Raw genomic sequence first — 12,102 nt, 5'->3', positions numbered from 1 at the left:
TCCACGTCTCCAGCAGGAGCTGGCTTTTTCTTTGTGGCCAAGAAAGACAAATCCCTCCGTCCATGCATCGACTACCGGGGTCTTAACGACATCACCATTAAAAACCGGTACCCCCTTCCTCTCATCTCCACGGCGTTTGAGTCTCTCCAGGGTGCTTCCATCTTTACCAAACTCGATCTCCGCAACGCCTACCACCTGGTTCATATAAGGAGGGGGGATGAATGGAAGACTGCCTTTAACACCCCCAGTGGTCATTATGAGTACCTGGTGATGCCGTTTGGGCTCACCAATGCACCAGCGGTATTCCAGGCACTTGTGAATGACGTTCTGAGAGACATGTTGAACCGTTTTGTGTTTGTCTACCTTGATGACATCTTGATTTTTTCCAAAACTCAGCAGGAGCATGAGCAGCATGTCACCCAGGTTCTTCAGAGGCTGCTGGAGAACGATCTTTTTGTGAAGGCAGAAAAATGTGTGTTTCATGTGTCCACAGTTTTGTTTTTGGGGTATGTGATATCGGAGGGGAGGGCGCAGATGGACCCAGCCAAAGTGAAGGCAGTCTTGGAATGGGCTATTCCCTCCACTCGCAAGCAGCTACAGAGCTTTTTGGGATTTGCTAACTACTATTGCCGGTTCATCCGCAGTTACAGCACCCTGGCTGCTCCCCTGAATGCTTTAACATCTTGTTCACAGCCTTTTGTCTGGTCCTCTGCTGCTGATAGGGCATTTAAGTTGCTTAAGGCTCGGTTCACCTCTGCTCCTATTTTGATTCACCCTGACCCCTCTCTCTCGTTCATAGTAGAGGTTGATGCATCGGACGTGGGGGTGGGGGCCATCCTGTCCCAACGCTCTTCCCTGGATGGGAGGACGCATCCTTGCGCCTTTTTCTCTCGCCGCCTTCTCCCCGCCGAGAGGAATTATGATGTGGGTAACCGGGAGCTGCTGGCGCTTAAGCTGGCATTGGAGGAGTGGCGCCATTGGCTGGAAGGGGCCGAACATCCCTTTTTGGTCTGGACCGACCACAAAAATCTGGCCTACATCAGGACAGCCAAACGGCTCAACTCACGTCAAGCCAGGTGGGCCTTGTTTTTCACCCGTTTCAACTTTACCTTGTCATACCGTCCTGGTTCCAAAAATGTCAAGCCTGATGCTCTGTCTCGCCAGTTTTGTGCAGACGAAGTCACTTGTGTTCCGGAGAGCATCCTACCACCCTCCCGTGTGGTGGCCGCCGTTTCCTGGGCTGTGGAGAATGTGGTCCGGGAGGCTCAGCGTGCCCATCCTGACCCTGGGACCGGTCCGCCGGGGCGTTTGTTTGTTCCCAACCCTGCTCGCTCTGCTGTCCTCCAGTGGGGTCATTCGTCTCGCCTTGCCTGCCACCCTGGTGTTGGGCGGACCCTGTCTCTCCTACGCCAACGCTTCTGGTGGCCGTCTATGGTGAGGGACACCCGGTCTTTCGTCGCTGCCTGTCCGGTCTGTGTGCAGAACAAGACCTCTCGCCGAGCTCCCTCGGGACTTCTCCAGCCCCTACCTGTTCCACATCGTCCCTGGTCACATATATCTTTGGACTTTGTTACTGGTCTGCCCCTCTCTAGTGGCCATACGGTCATCCTTACAGTGGTTGATCGCTTTTCCAAGATGGCCCACTTCATCCCCCTGCCCAAGTTGCCTTCAGCCAAGGAGACGGCTCAACTTATGGTTCAACATGTGTTCCGCATGCATGGTCTCCCCCTCGATGTGGTCTCTGATCGAGGGCCACAGTTCTCGTCCCAGTTTTGGAGGGCCTTCTGCTCTCTCCTCGGGGCTACCACAAGCCTCTCTTCAGGTTTTCATCCTCAGTCTAACGGCCAGTCTGAGCGGGTCAATCAAGACCTGGAGACCACGCTACGCTGCCTGGTATCCTCCAACCCCACCACCTGGAGTCAGCAGTTGGCGTGGGTGGAATACTCTCACAACACTCTTCCCTGCTCTGCTACTGGGCTGTCACCCTTCCAGTGTGCCCTTGGGTTTCAACCTCCCCTCTTCCCTGACCAGGAGGCTGAGGTCAGTGTTCCGTCAGCTCAGGCGTTTGTAGGTCGCTGTCGTCAGACCTGGAAGAAGGCCCGTTCCTCCTTGCTCCGCACCGCCTCCCGGTATCAACGCCAGGCTGACCGACACCGGGTTCCTGCACCTCGTTACCGCCCGGGTCAAAAGGTCTGGCTCTCTACCCGGGACCTTCCCCTCCGAGTCCAGTCCCGGAAGCTGGCGGCCAAGTTCATTGGGCCTTTCCCCATTGCAGCCATTATCAACCGTTCGGCAGTCCGTCTCCGGCTCCCCCGGTCGCTGCGTGTCCATCCGACATTTCATGTGTCCCGGGTGAAGCCTGTTTCTTCGTGTCCGCTGGTCCCGGCTCCCCGTCCTCCGCCTCCCCCCCGTGTCATTGATGGGTCTGAGGTCTTCACTGTCCGGCGGCTGCTGGATGTCCGTCGTCGAGGCCGGGGTCTGGAGTACTTGGTCGACTGGGAGGGCTATGGGCCTGAAGAGCGGTCCTGGCGTCCAGCTCGGGACATCATGGATCCTCGTCTGATCACCGCCTTCCGCCGGGACCGCCGTGATCGGTCTGGTGGGATGTCGGGTGCCGTCCCTTAGGAGGGGGGTCCTGTCATGGTCCACACCTGACCATGTGTCTGCACCTCTACTCTTACCCTTATCTGTCTGTGTGTCTGCACCTTGATACTTACCTTTGTCTCTGTGTTTCCCCTCAGGTCCACTAGATGTCCTCCCTCCCCCACACATGGTGTTCTTCCTGCATTGGGGGTTAATTGGGTTCACCAGGTGTTCATCGTTGTCTGTGATTTGTGCACTGGGTATTTAAGCAGTTCTGTTCTTGCCGATCATTCTTGAGTTGTCTGTGTACCTGAGCACATGTTTTGCTGGGAGTATCAAATAAATATCCTTTTGTTGGATTTTTCTGCAATCCTCTTGCCTTGGACCTGTTTTTTGCTCTGCATCCTTGGATCCTTTTTGTCAACCCTTACACATCCATCCTGGTGAAGTGGAGAATGTAGGAGGCAATATTTATTGATGAGTTTAATCAATAAAGTAGTTATGACTAAAACACCAGAAACACTCTACAGAAGATTATCATGTTTTTCACACACACAATCATTTGTCGGGGCGGACATCAGCAGGTCATTTTCTGTTACCTCCATGGAGAAGTCACTTAAAACAGAAGACAATGAATCACAGAGCGATGGTGGTGTGGAGTGAATAACCAGAACTTTGGACTTTAGATAATATGATAAGTTTTGAGAAGAAGCTCAAGATATTTTTGTTTATTCAGGAAAATAAAATGTACTGTTAAAAATTGAGCTATTAATCTGTTTATACAATTTATACAGTCATAATGCCATTGTGCTGATTATAATGTTTTTTTTTTACTTTTAGCAGGTGTCCTAGTGTCTGTTGTCTGAGTTCTGAGCATGTATGTTTATGTATTTTAATTAATGATAATGTTGCAATTCACTTCATGATTCTAACGAGACCTCAGAGGAACGGCTGTGAAAGATCAGCAGCTAACAGGGATCTAATAAAACAACCAAACAAACAGTTCCAGCGGTCACCAGTTGAACACTTGGTGGATTCTGACCTGAGAGACTCCAGGTGACAGTATGGACTCTCCAGTCCAGGACACAGCTGCTCCAGTCCAGAATCCTGCAGGTGGTTGTGACTCAGGTCCAGTTCTGTCAGACTGGAGGACTGAGAGCTGAGAACTGAGGACAGAAGTGGACAGATGTTCCCTGAGAGGTTACAGACACTCAACCTGCAGAGGAGATTAAAGAGAGATCATGAGGTTATTTAGGAAACTTTGGGCCTGATTTACTAAGATCCTAAATAAAGAGTACTAAATTGCGTGTGCACTGAAAAAGTTTGCACGTGCTGTTGTTGTGTGTTTTGCGGGTGATCAACTAAGAATGCTTGCGCAATTGATAACAGGTGCAAACTGCAGTATTTAAATGAGGTGTTGCGTGTCTTACGGTTTGCGCCATGGAGAGTCTGGATGGGAAAGCAGGATAGTCGCAAGCGCAAAATGAAATTTGACGAGTTGGAGTTAGAGATATTAGTGGAAGAGGCAAATAAACACATTCATGAACTACAGCAAAGAAATTTAAACATTACCAAAAGAAACGCAATATCGGAGAAAACCTGCGATAGAATAAATGCAGTTGGTAAGACAAAAAGAACGGCAGATGAGGTTAAAAGAAGGTGGCAAGATATAAGGCGAAGAACTAAAGAAAAAGTGGCCTTTAATAAAACTTGTGCAACCATTTTTAAAATAGCATGCAGCAGAATAAAGACTCTCTCTCTGCTATTCTTTGATTTTGGATGTCACCTCCTTGCCACAATAACAGCAGCCACCGGTGCGTAATGCTGGGCAGATTAGCACCTTCCTTTTGAACGTATTAAATACAGACGCAATCACAATCCCCGCAATAACTTTCAGGCTTGGTAAATCTCATTGCCAGCGGTAAATGAACCTATTTGCATTTTCCCCTTCCAGTATTTAGCGCTTTCTGGCGGGTACGCCCCATATTGATTATTCATCAGGGCAAAAGTACTAAATGAACAGCGTGTGCTATTTTACTCATTTGAGAGGCGCAGTCCTCTTTGCACGCTGTTAGTAGATCAGCTTGCACATTGGTTTGCGGGTGATGTCAAGTTTGCACACGTTTTTACGCACGCAAACCTTTAGTAAATCAGGCCCTTTGTGTACAAAATTTCATGTACAAGACAACTGTACAAAGTGCTTAAAATAAAAAGATTTAAAAAAATGAGTAAAATCTGTAAGAATTTAAGAGAAGTAATGTGGCAGGGTGGAGGTGCAGCCACTTAGGTTGATTAGGACACAGGTGTTCCCAATCAACCTCTCCACCCTGCCTGCCTTCAGAAGGCGTGGCTGCACAGCAGCAAGGGGGCTCCCTGTTCTGCTGACTGAAGCCGAAAGCACGTGTGTTGTGGGTGAAGGATCAAATAAAGGAGTTCTGCACTGAAACCGCGTGTCCTCTCTGTCCTGTCGGTCAGGCCCCGTAGCACTCGCCCTGCTACAAGTAATTAAAGACAGACAGACATAAGTCCATAAAAAGGTTTTCAACTTGACTTAAGGCTATAGAAAGTTTCAGCATCCCTGATGCATTCTGGGAGTTTGTTCCATAGTTGAGGAGCAAAAGCTGAACGCTGACTATTCATGTTTGGTTTTAACTCTGGGTACAGAAAGTGGGCGTGTCCCAGACGACCTGGGGGTTCTGGTTGGTTCATCATGGACCAGGAGATCAGAGGTGTATTTTGATCCCAAAACAGGTGAAGAGAAAATGTACTGTTTTAGGTTTAAAACATGTATTAATAAATAACCCTGTGCTATGCTTAACTATGGGTGAAATAGTGAGAGAGCAAGTAACAGAAGTGAAGGTATTAGGGGATGTTGTAGAGAGTCAAATGTCCTGGAATAGACAAGTTGACCAAATAGTGCAGAGAATGGGTAGAGGTATAGCTGTGATTAAACACTGTAGGAAGTTTCTGCGTAATGATTTGATTAAACAGGTGATACACGCATCGTTCTTGTCAAATGTAGATTATTGTTCTGTGATTTGATCCAGTACAACCAAACATAACCTGGCCAGGCTGCAGGTAAATCAGAACAAAGCAGCTGGCTGAGCCATTCAGCAACTTTATCAGACCAGAATCAGAATCAGCTTTATTGGCCAGGTTCGAACATTGTCCAACAAGGAATTTGATTCGGTTATTTCGCTCTTTGGTAGTAAAAAAAAATAAACAATAAACAAATAAACAATAAACAAATGTGGTATTACTATATACATATAAACATTTTAACATTTTAAGGTGCAGCAGTTTGAGGTAGTGATAAAAGAAGGATAGTTCTGAATAAAAATAAGAATAAGTATAAGAATAAAGTATAAGTATAACCTATATACAATTTTAACAGACAAATTATACAAAAAATACAAAAAATTATACAAAAGGAAGTACAAAAGTGAGAGGTGCAGCAGAGTGAGGCAGACATGATTATTAAAGAGGGTGCTGGATGATTTTTATTGCACGTGTTTGGTTACTCTGAGACTTATTATTTGTGGGAGTTCATCAGAGCAACCGCTTGCGGGAAGAAACTGTCTTTGTGTCTGGAGGTTTTGGCGTACAGTGCTCTGTAGCGCCGTCCAGAGGGGAGGAGTTGGAACAGGCGGTGTCCCGGGTGTGAGGGGTCGGCAGAGATTCGACCTGCCCGTTTCCTGGTCCTGGACCGGTACAGGTCGTCGATAGATGGGAGGTTAGTCCCAACTATCCTCTCTGCAGTCCTGATGGTCCGTTGCAGTCTGTGCCTGTCCAGTTTGGTGGCCGATCCAAACCAGACAGTGATGGAGGAGCAGAGAACAGACTGGATTATTGCAGTGTAAAATGTGATCAGCAGCTGCTGTGGCAGGTTGAACTTCCTGAGCTGCCGCAGGAAGTACAACCTCTGCTGCGCCTTCTTCCTGATGGAGTTGATGTGGGTGTTCCACTTCAGGTCCCGGGAGATGGTGGACCCCAGGAACTTGAAGGAGTCTGTGGAGGAGACGGTGCTGTTGAGGATGGTGAGGGGGAGGAGTGGCAGTGGGTTTTTCCTGAAGTCCACTGTCAACTCCACAGTCTTGAGCGGGTTCAGTTCCAGGTGGTTCCGACCGCACCAGTGGACCAGCTGATCCACCTCCCGTCTGTACGCGGACTCGTCACCTTCCCGGATCAGGCCGATGACGGTGGTGTCGTCCGCGTACTTCAGGAGCTTCACAGACGAGTCCCCTGAGGTGCAGTCGTTCGTGTAGAGGGAGAAGAGCAGTGGTGAGAGGACGCACCCCTGGGGGGCCAGTGCTGATGGTCCGGGTGCTGGATGTGATGCTCCCCAGCCTCACCTGCTGCCTCCTGTCACTCAGGAAGCTGGTAATCCACTGACAGGTGGGGGCAGGCACGGTGAGCTGGGTGAGCTTCTGGTGGAGGATTGCGGGAGCGATCGTGTTGAACGCAGAGCTGAAGTCTACAAACAGGATCCTTGCATAAGTCCCTGAGGTGTCGAGATGACGCAGGATGTAATGCAGTCCTATGTTGACTGCGTCATCCACCGACCTGTTTGCCCGGTAGGCAAACTGCAGGGGGTCGAGCAGGGAGCCTGTGGTGTCTTTCAGGTGGCTCAACACCAGCCGCTCAAAGGTCTTCATGACCACAGACGTCAGGGCGACGGGTCTGTAGTCATTTAGACCTGTGATGGTGGGTTTCTTGGGGACTGGGATGATGGTGGAGCGTTTATGAGTTTTATGAGGAAGCTTCGGAGATTTGATTTTCCACACACAGTAAATTGCTGAATGATCACTAAAGCAGTCTGAGAGAACGCCGGATCTAATAATTCTGTCAGGGTGGGTAACAAGGATCCAGTCAAGTAATGATTTAGATCTGGCGTCCACTCTGGTGGGTTCGTTTATTATTTGAGTTAGGTTTATGCTTTTGATAAGACTTTTATCAGTGGAAGATGAACGGTCCAGCCAGTTTGAGTTGAAGTCGCCTAATATGATCATCTCACAAAAGTGTTCAAGTGAGGTAAGAGTTGATAGGATGCATTGGGTTGAATCAGGGTGGACAGGTGGAGGTCTATAGATGCTGCTGATTATAAGATGCTTATTTTCGTGAAGTTTTAACTTAACAAAAATGCACTCAAAAAATGATGGGGGTATTTTAGGAGTTACCAGTTCAGAGATAAAGTGTAAGGAAACATAAATAGCCACACCTCCTCCTCTGGTGCCCCTGTCAGCTCTATAAAGCATGTAGTTGTCCAGTTTGATCTCATTGTCACCAATGTTACTATGCAGCCATGTTTCAGAAAAGGTAAGCACATCAGGTTTATACTGAGAGACCCAGACTCTAATTAAATCGATTTTAGGAAGAAGGCTCCTGTAGCAATGCGTGTGCTACGGGGGTCACAGACACAGCGGACACCGGGATCTGTGCAGGACTTTTTATTAGTTTCTCCACGTGCACAATTACTCAGAGGCCTCGTCAGCCGAGCTGCTCGTCCCCTCTGGTCTGCTTCCGTCCTTCTCCTGTCTCCAGAGCCCACACCCTACTGAAATACACAGAGAATGATTAGATTCACCTGTGTACCGTCAGCTGTTCCAGCCGCGTCACCTGTGCGCCACTCCCCCGCACTCCCTCTCTCCCCTGCAGACCACGCCCCAATCCTGCACCCTGCCACATACCCCCATCGCCCGACTCAGGCCGGGGACCGTCCGGCCTAGCCAACTCCCCCCCCCCCCCTCGGAGCGGGAGAGGAAGTCAGGGACCGCCATCTGAGCCCCCGGCCTGTGAACCACTCTGAAATTAAAGGGCTGTAAAGCCAAATACCAACGTGTGATCCGCCCATTGGTATCTTTCATGCGATGGAGCCACTGGAGGGGAGCATGATCCGACCAGAGGGTGAATGGGCGTCCCAGGAGGTAGTAGCGCAGGGACCCGACCGCCCACCGAATGGCGAGGCACTCCTTCTCCACCGTGCTATACCGCCCCTCCCTCTCCGACAGCTTGCGGCTGATGTATAGCACGGGGCGGTCCATCCCCTCCACCTGCTGGGACAAAACGGCCCCCAGCCCTCTGTTCGAGGCATCAGTCTGCAGAACAAAAGGGAGAGAAAAGTCAGGAGTATAAAGGAGCGGCTCCCCGCAGAGGGCCTGTTTCACCCTCTCAAACACCTGCTGGCACTGCTCCGTCCACTGGACCGGATCTGAGGCACCCTTTCGGGTCAGGTCAGTCAGGGGGCTGGACAGATCGGCAAAGTCCGGAATGAACCGCCGATAATACCCCGCCAGCCCCAAGAACTGCCTAACCTCCTTTTTGGTCTTGGGTCTTGGGCAGGCCGCAATCGCAGCTGTCTTGTCTACCTGGGGACGCACCTGCCCGCCTCCCAAGTGGTACCCCAGATACCGTACCTCCCTCCGTCCAACCACACACTTCTTCGGGTTGGCCGTGAGCCCCGCCTGTCTCAGTGAACCGAGCACCGCACCCACCTGCCGCACATGCTCCGCCCAGCTGTCACTGTAGATGATGACATCATCCAGATAGGCGGCAGCATATGCAGCATGCGGGCGCAGCACTCTGTCCATGAGACGCTGAAACGTGGCAGGGGCTCCGAACAAGCCGAACGGAAGTGTGCGAAATTGGTACAAACCGTACGGAGTGGAGAAAGCCGTGATCTCCTTAGACTCTGGAGACATGGGAATCTGCCAGTAGCCCTTGGTCAAATCCAGCGTCGTGAAAAAGCGAGCCGTGCCCAGCCGATCCAGGAGCTCGTCGACCCGAGGCATCGGGTACGCGTCAAAACGTGACACCTCATTCACCTTGCGATAGTCCACACAGAAGCGTATAGACCCGTCCTTCTTCCGTACCAGAACGATGGGACTAGACCAGCCACTGTGGGACTCTTCTATTACCCCCATTGCCAGCATGGCGTCCAATTCGGCCTTCACCACTTTGCGTTTGTGTTCAGGCAGACGATAGGGACGTGAGCGCACCGTCACCCCCGGGCGCGTCACAATCTGGTGCTCTATGAGGTTTGTGCGTCCTGGTAAGGGAGAGAACACATCAGCAAACCGCTGTTGCAACGAGGCCAGGTCGGCCCTCTGGGACGCGGAGAGCTGGTCCCCACAAGTGAGCGAGGCTGGATTCGCCGAGTTTGGCACCTCAGGCCCCAACTCATCTCTCTCTCTTACCTGCGTCACCAGAGCGACCGGCACCGCCTCCCTCCAGGCTTTAAGGAGGTTGACGTGATATAACTGTGTCGCTCCACCCCTGTCAGGACGCACCACCTCATAGTCCACGTCCCCCACTCGCCGTGTGACCACGAAGGGCCCTTGCCACTTGGCGAGTAATTTGGAGCTAGAAGTGGGCAGCAATACAAGTACTTTGTCTCCCGGAGTGAAATTTCTCAGCCTGGCTCCTCTGTTGTACAGCCGTTGTTGCCGCTCCTGGGCTGAGAGCAAATTCTCCCGTGATAGCCTCCCCAGTGTATGGAGTTTTGCTCTCAGCTCCAAGACGTGCTGAACCTCATTTTTACTGGGGCTTGGACCATCCTCCCAGTTTTCCTTAACCAGGTCCAAAACCCCACGCGGTGTTCTGCCAAACAGCAGCTCAAAGGGGGAAAACCCTGTCGAGGCCTGGGGAACCTCACGCACTGCAAACAGCAGAGGATCAAGCCACCTATCCCAATTCCGAGCGTCCTCGTGAATGAACTTACGGATCATGGCCTTAAGCGTCCGGTTAAAACGCTCGCATAAACCATCCGTCTGGGGATGATAAACGGAGGTCCTAACCGACGTAATGCCCAGTAATCCGTAAAGTTCCCTCAGTGTTCGTGACATGAACTGCGTGCCCTGGTCCGTCAGAATCTCTTTCGGGATCCCGACGCGGGAGATGACCTGAAGCAGCGCGCGCGCCACACTCGTTGCCGAGATGGTGCGCAGCGGCACTGCCTCTGGATAACGTGTTGCATAATCCGTCAGGACTAGTACAAAACGATATCCCCGTGCGCTCCGCTGAAATGGACCGATGAGGTCCATGGCGACACGCTCAAATGGAACCTCCATTAATGGCAAAGGCTGCAAAGGCGCTTTTGGCACAGCCGGGGAGTTAACTAGCTGGCATTCGGGACAGGAGGCGCACCAGCGGCGCACCTCCCCCCAAATACCCGGCCAATAAAATCGGTCCATTATGCGGGCCAGTGTTTTGTCGCACCCCATGTGACCAGCCATCGGGTTATAATGAGCCGCCTGGAAAACCATTTCCCGGCGGTTCTTTGGTACCAACAACTGGGTAATAATCCGACCAGATTTAGTGTCACGGCTCACTCGATATAACCTGTCCCTATGCAATGCAAAGTGCGGATATGTGAGCGCTGCATCAGGGCGCACCTTGTGACCATCAATCTGTATCACTTGGTCGAAGGCTGAGCGTAGAGTATCATCACGAGACTGCTCGAGTGGAAAATCTTCCATAGAGTGCAGCGGGTCCCGCCGAGCCTCCACCGGAGCCTCCGCCGGAGCCTCCGCGGGTCCCTCTCCCTCTCCGTCTGCAGCGTCGGACAACCTCGCGTCACCGCTGAGCACAGCGCACATACCGCATGTCCCTGTCTGCCGTGATTGCATCCCCACACACTGACTCACCAAATTTCCAAACCCCGGCCAATCGAGTCCTAGAATCAGAGGATGCAAAAGGCGGGAGCTAACCGCGGCCTTTATTCTATGCTTTTTCCCCTTGTGTCTAATTTCCACTGGTACCACGGGGTACTTGTGCACATCACCGTGAACACACACCACCTCCACCCAGGAAGACACATTCATCAAAGCCTCGGGTCGCACCAGGCTTTGGTGAATTACCGACTGCATGCAGCCAGAATCCACCAAGGCCGAGTGTATACCCCCACGGATCCTTACCGGAACCCGGTATGTCCCTCCTGAGTCCGGGGAGGATGCTGGCGGACCGGCCACCCGGATCACCTGGCCCACCTCCATCAGCGGGCAGTCCCGCCTGATGTGTCCGGGCTGGCCGCACCGCCAGCAGCCCTGCCCAGGCGTTTGAGGGGCCCCCGCCGGGTCAGCTGGCGCGGGTGGAACCGGGTGCGAGCTCTGGGGAGGGGAAAAGGGAGAAGCATTATTATTCATTGTCGCGGGACCCCCTGCCGCGGCGAACCTCCGGCGCGGCGCAGGAGTGGGACGCGTTGCGGGTCCCGCCGCGGCTGCGGCCGCCGGATGGACCGCCAGATGGTCCTCGGCCAGGGTGATTGCCTCCTGCAGGGTCCCCGGGCGATGGCAGCGGACCCACGCCGCCGTCCGGGTGGGGAGCCCCTGGACGAATTGCTCCAGTACCACCTGCTGCACGAGCCGCTTCTCCCCCTCCGCTTCGCCGGGTCGCAGCCACCGCACCGCCGCGTCGTGGAGCTGGTGGGCGAAGGTGAAGGGGCGGTCCGTCGGCCCCAGCTGGAGCTCCCTGAACCGGCGGCGGTAGTCCTCCGGGGACCGCCCCAGCCGGTCCATCACCGCC

This window comes from Cololabis saira, chromosome 10 (assembly GCF_033807715.1).
Source record: "Cololabis saira isolate AMF1-May2022 chromosome 10, fColSai1.1, whole genome shotgun sequence".
NCBI classification, from domain to species: domain Eukaryota; kingdom Metazoa; phylum Chordata; class Actinopteri; order Beloniformes; family Belonidae; genus Cololabis; species Cololabis saira.
This window is presented reverse-complemented; position numbering follows the sequence as displayed.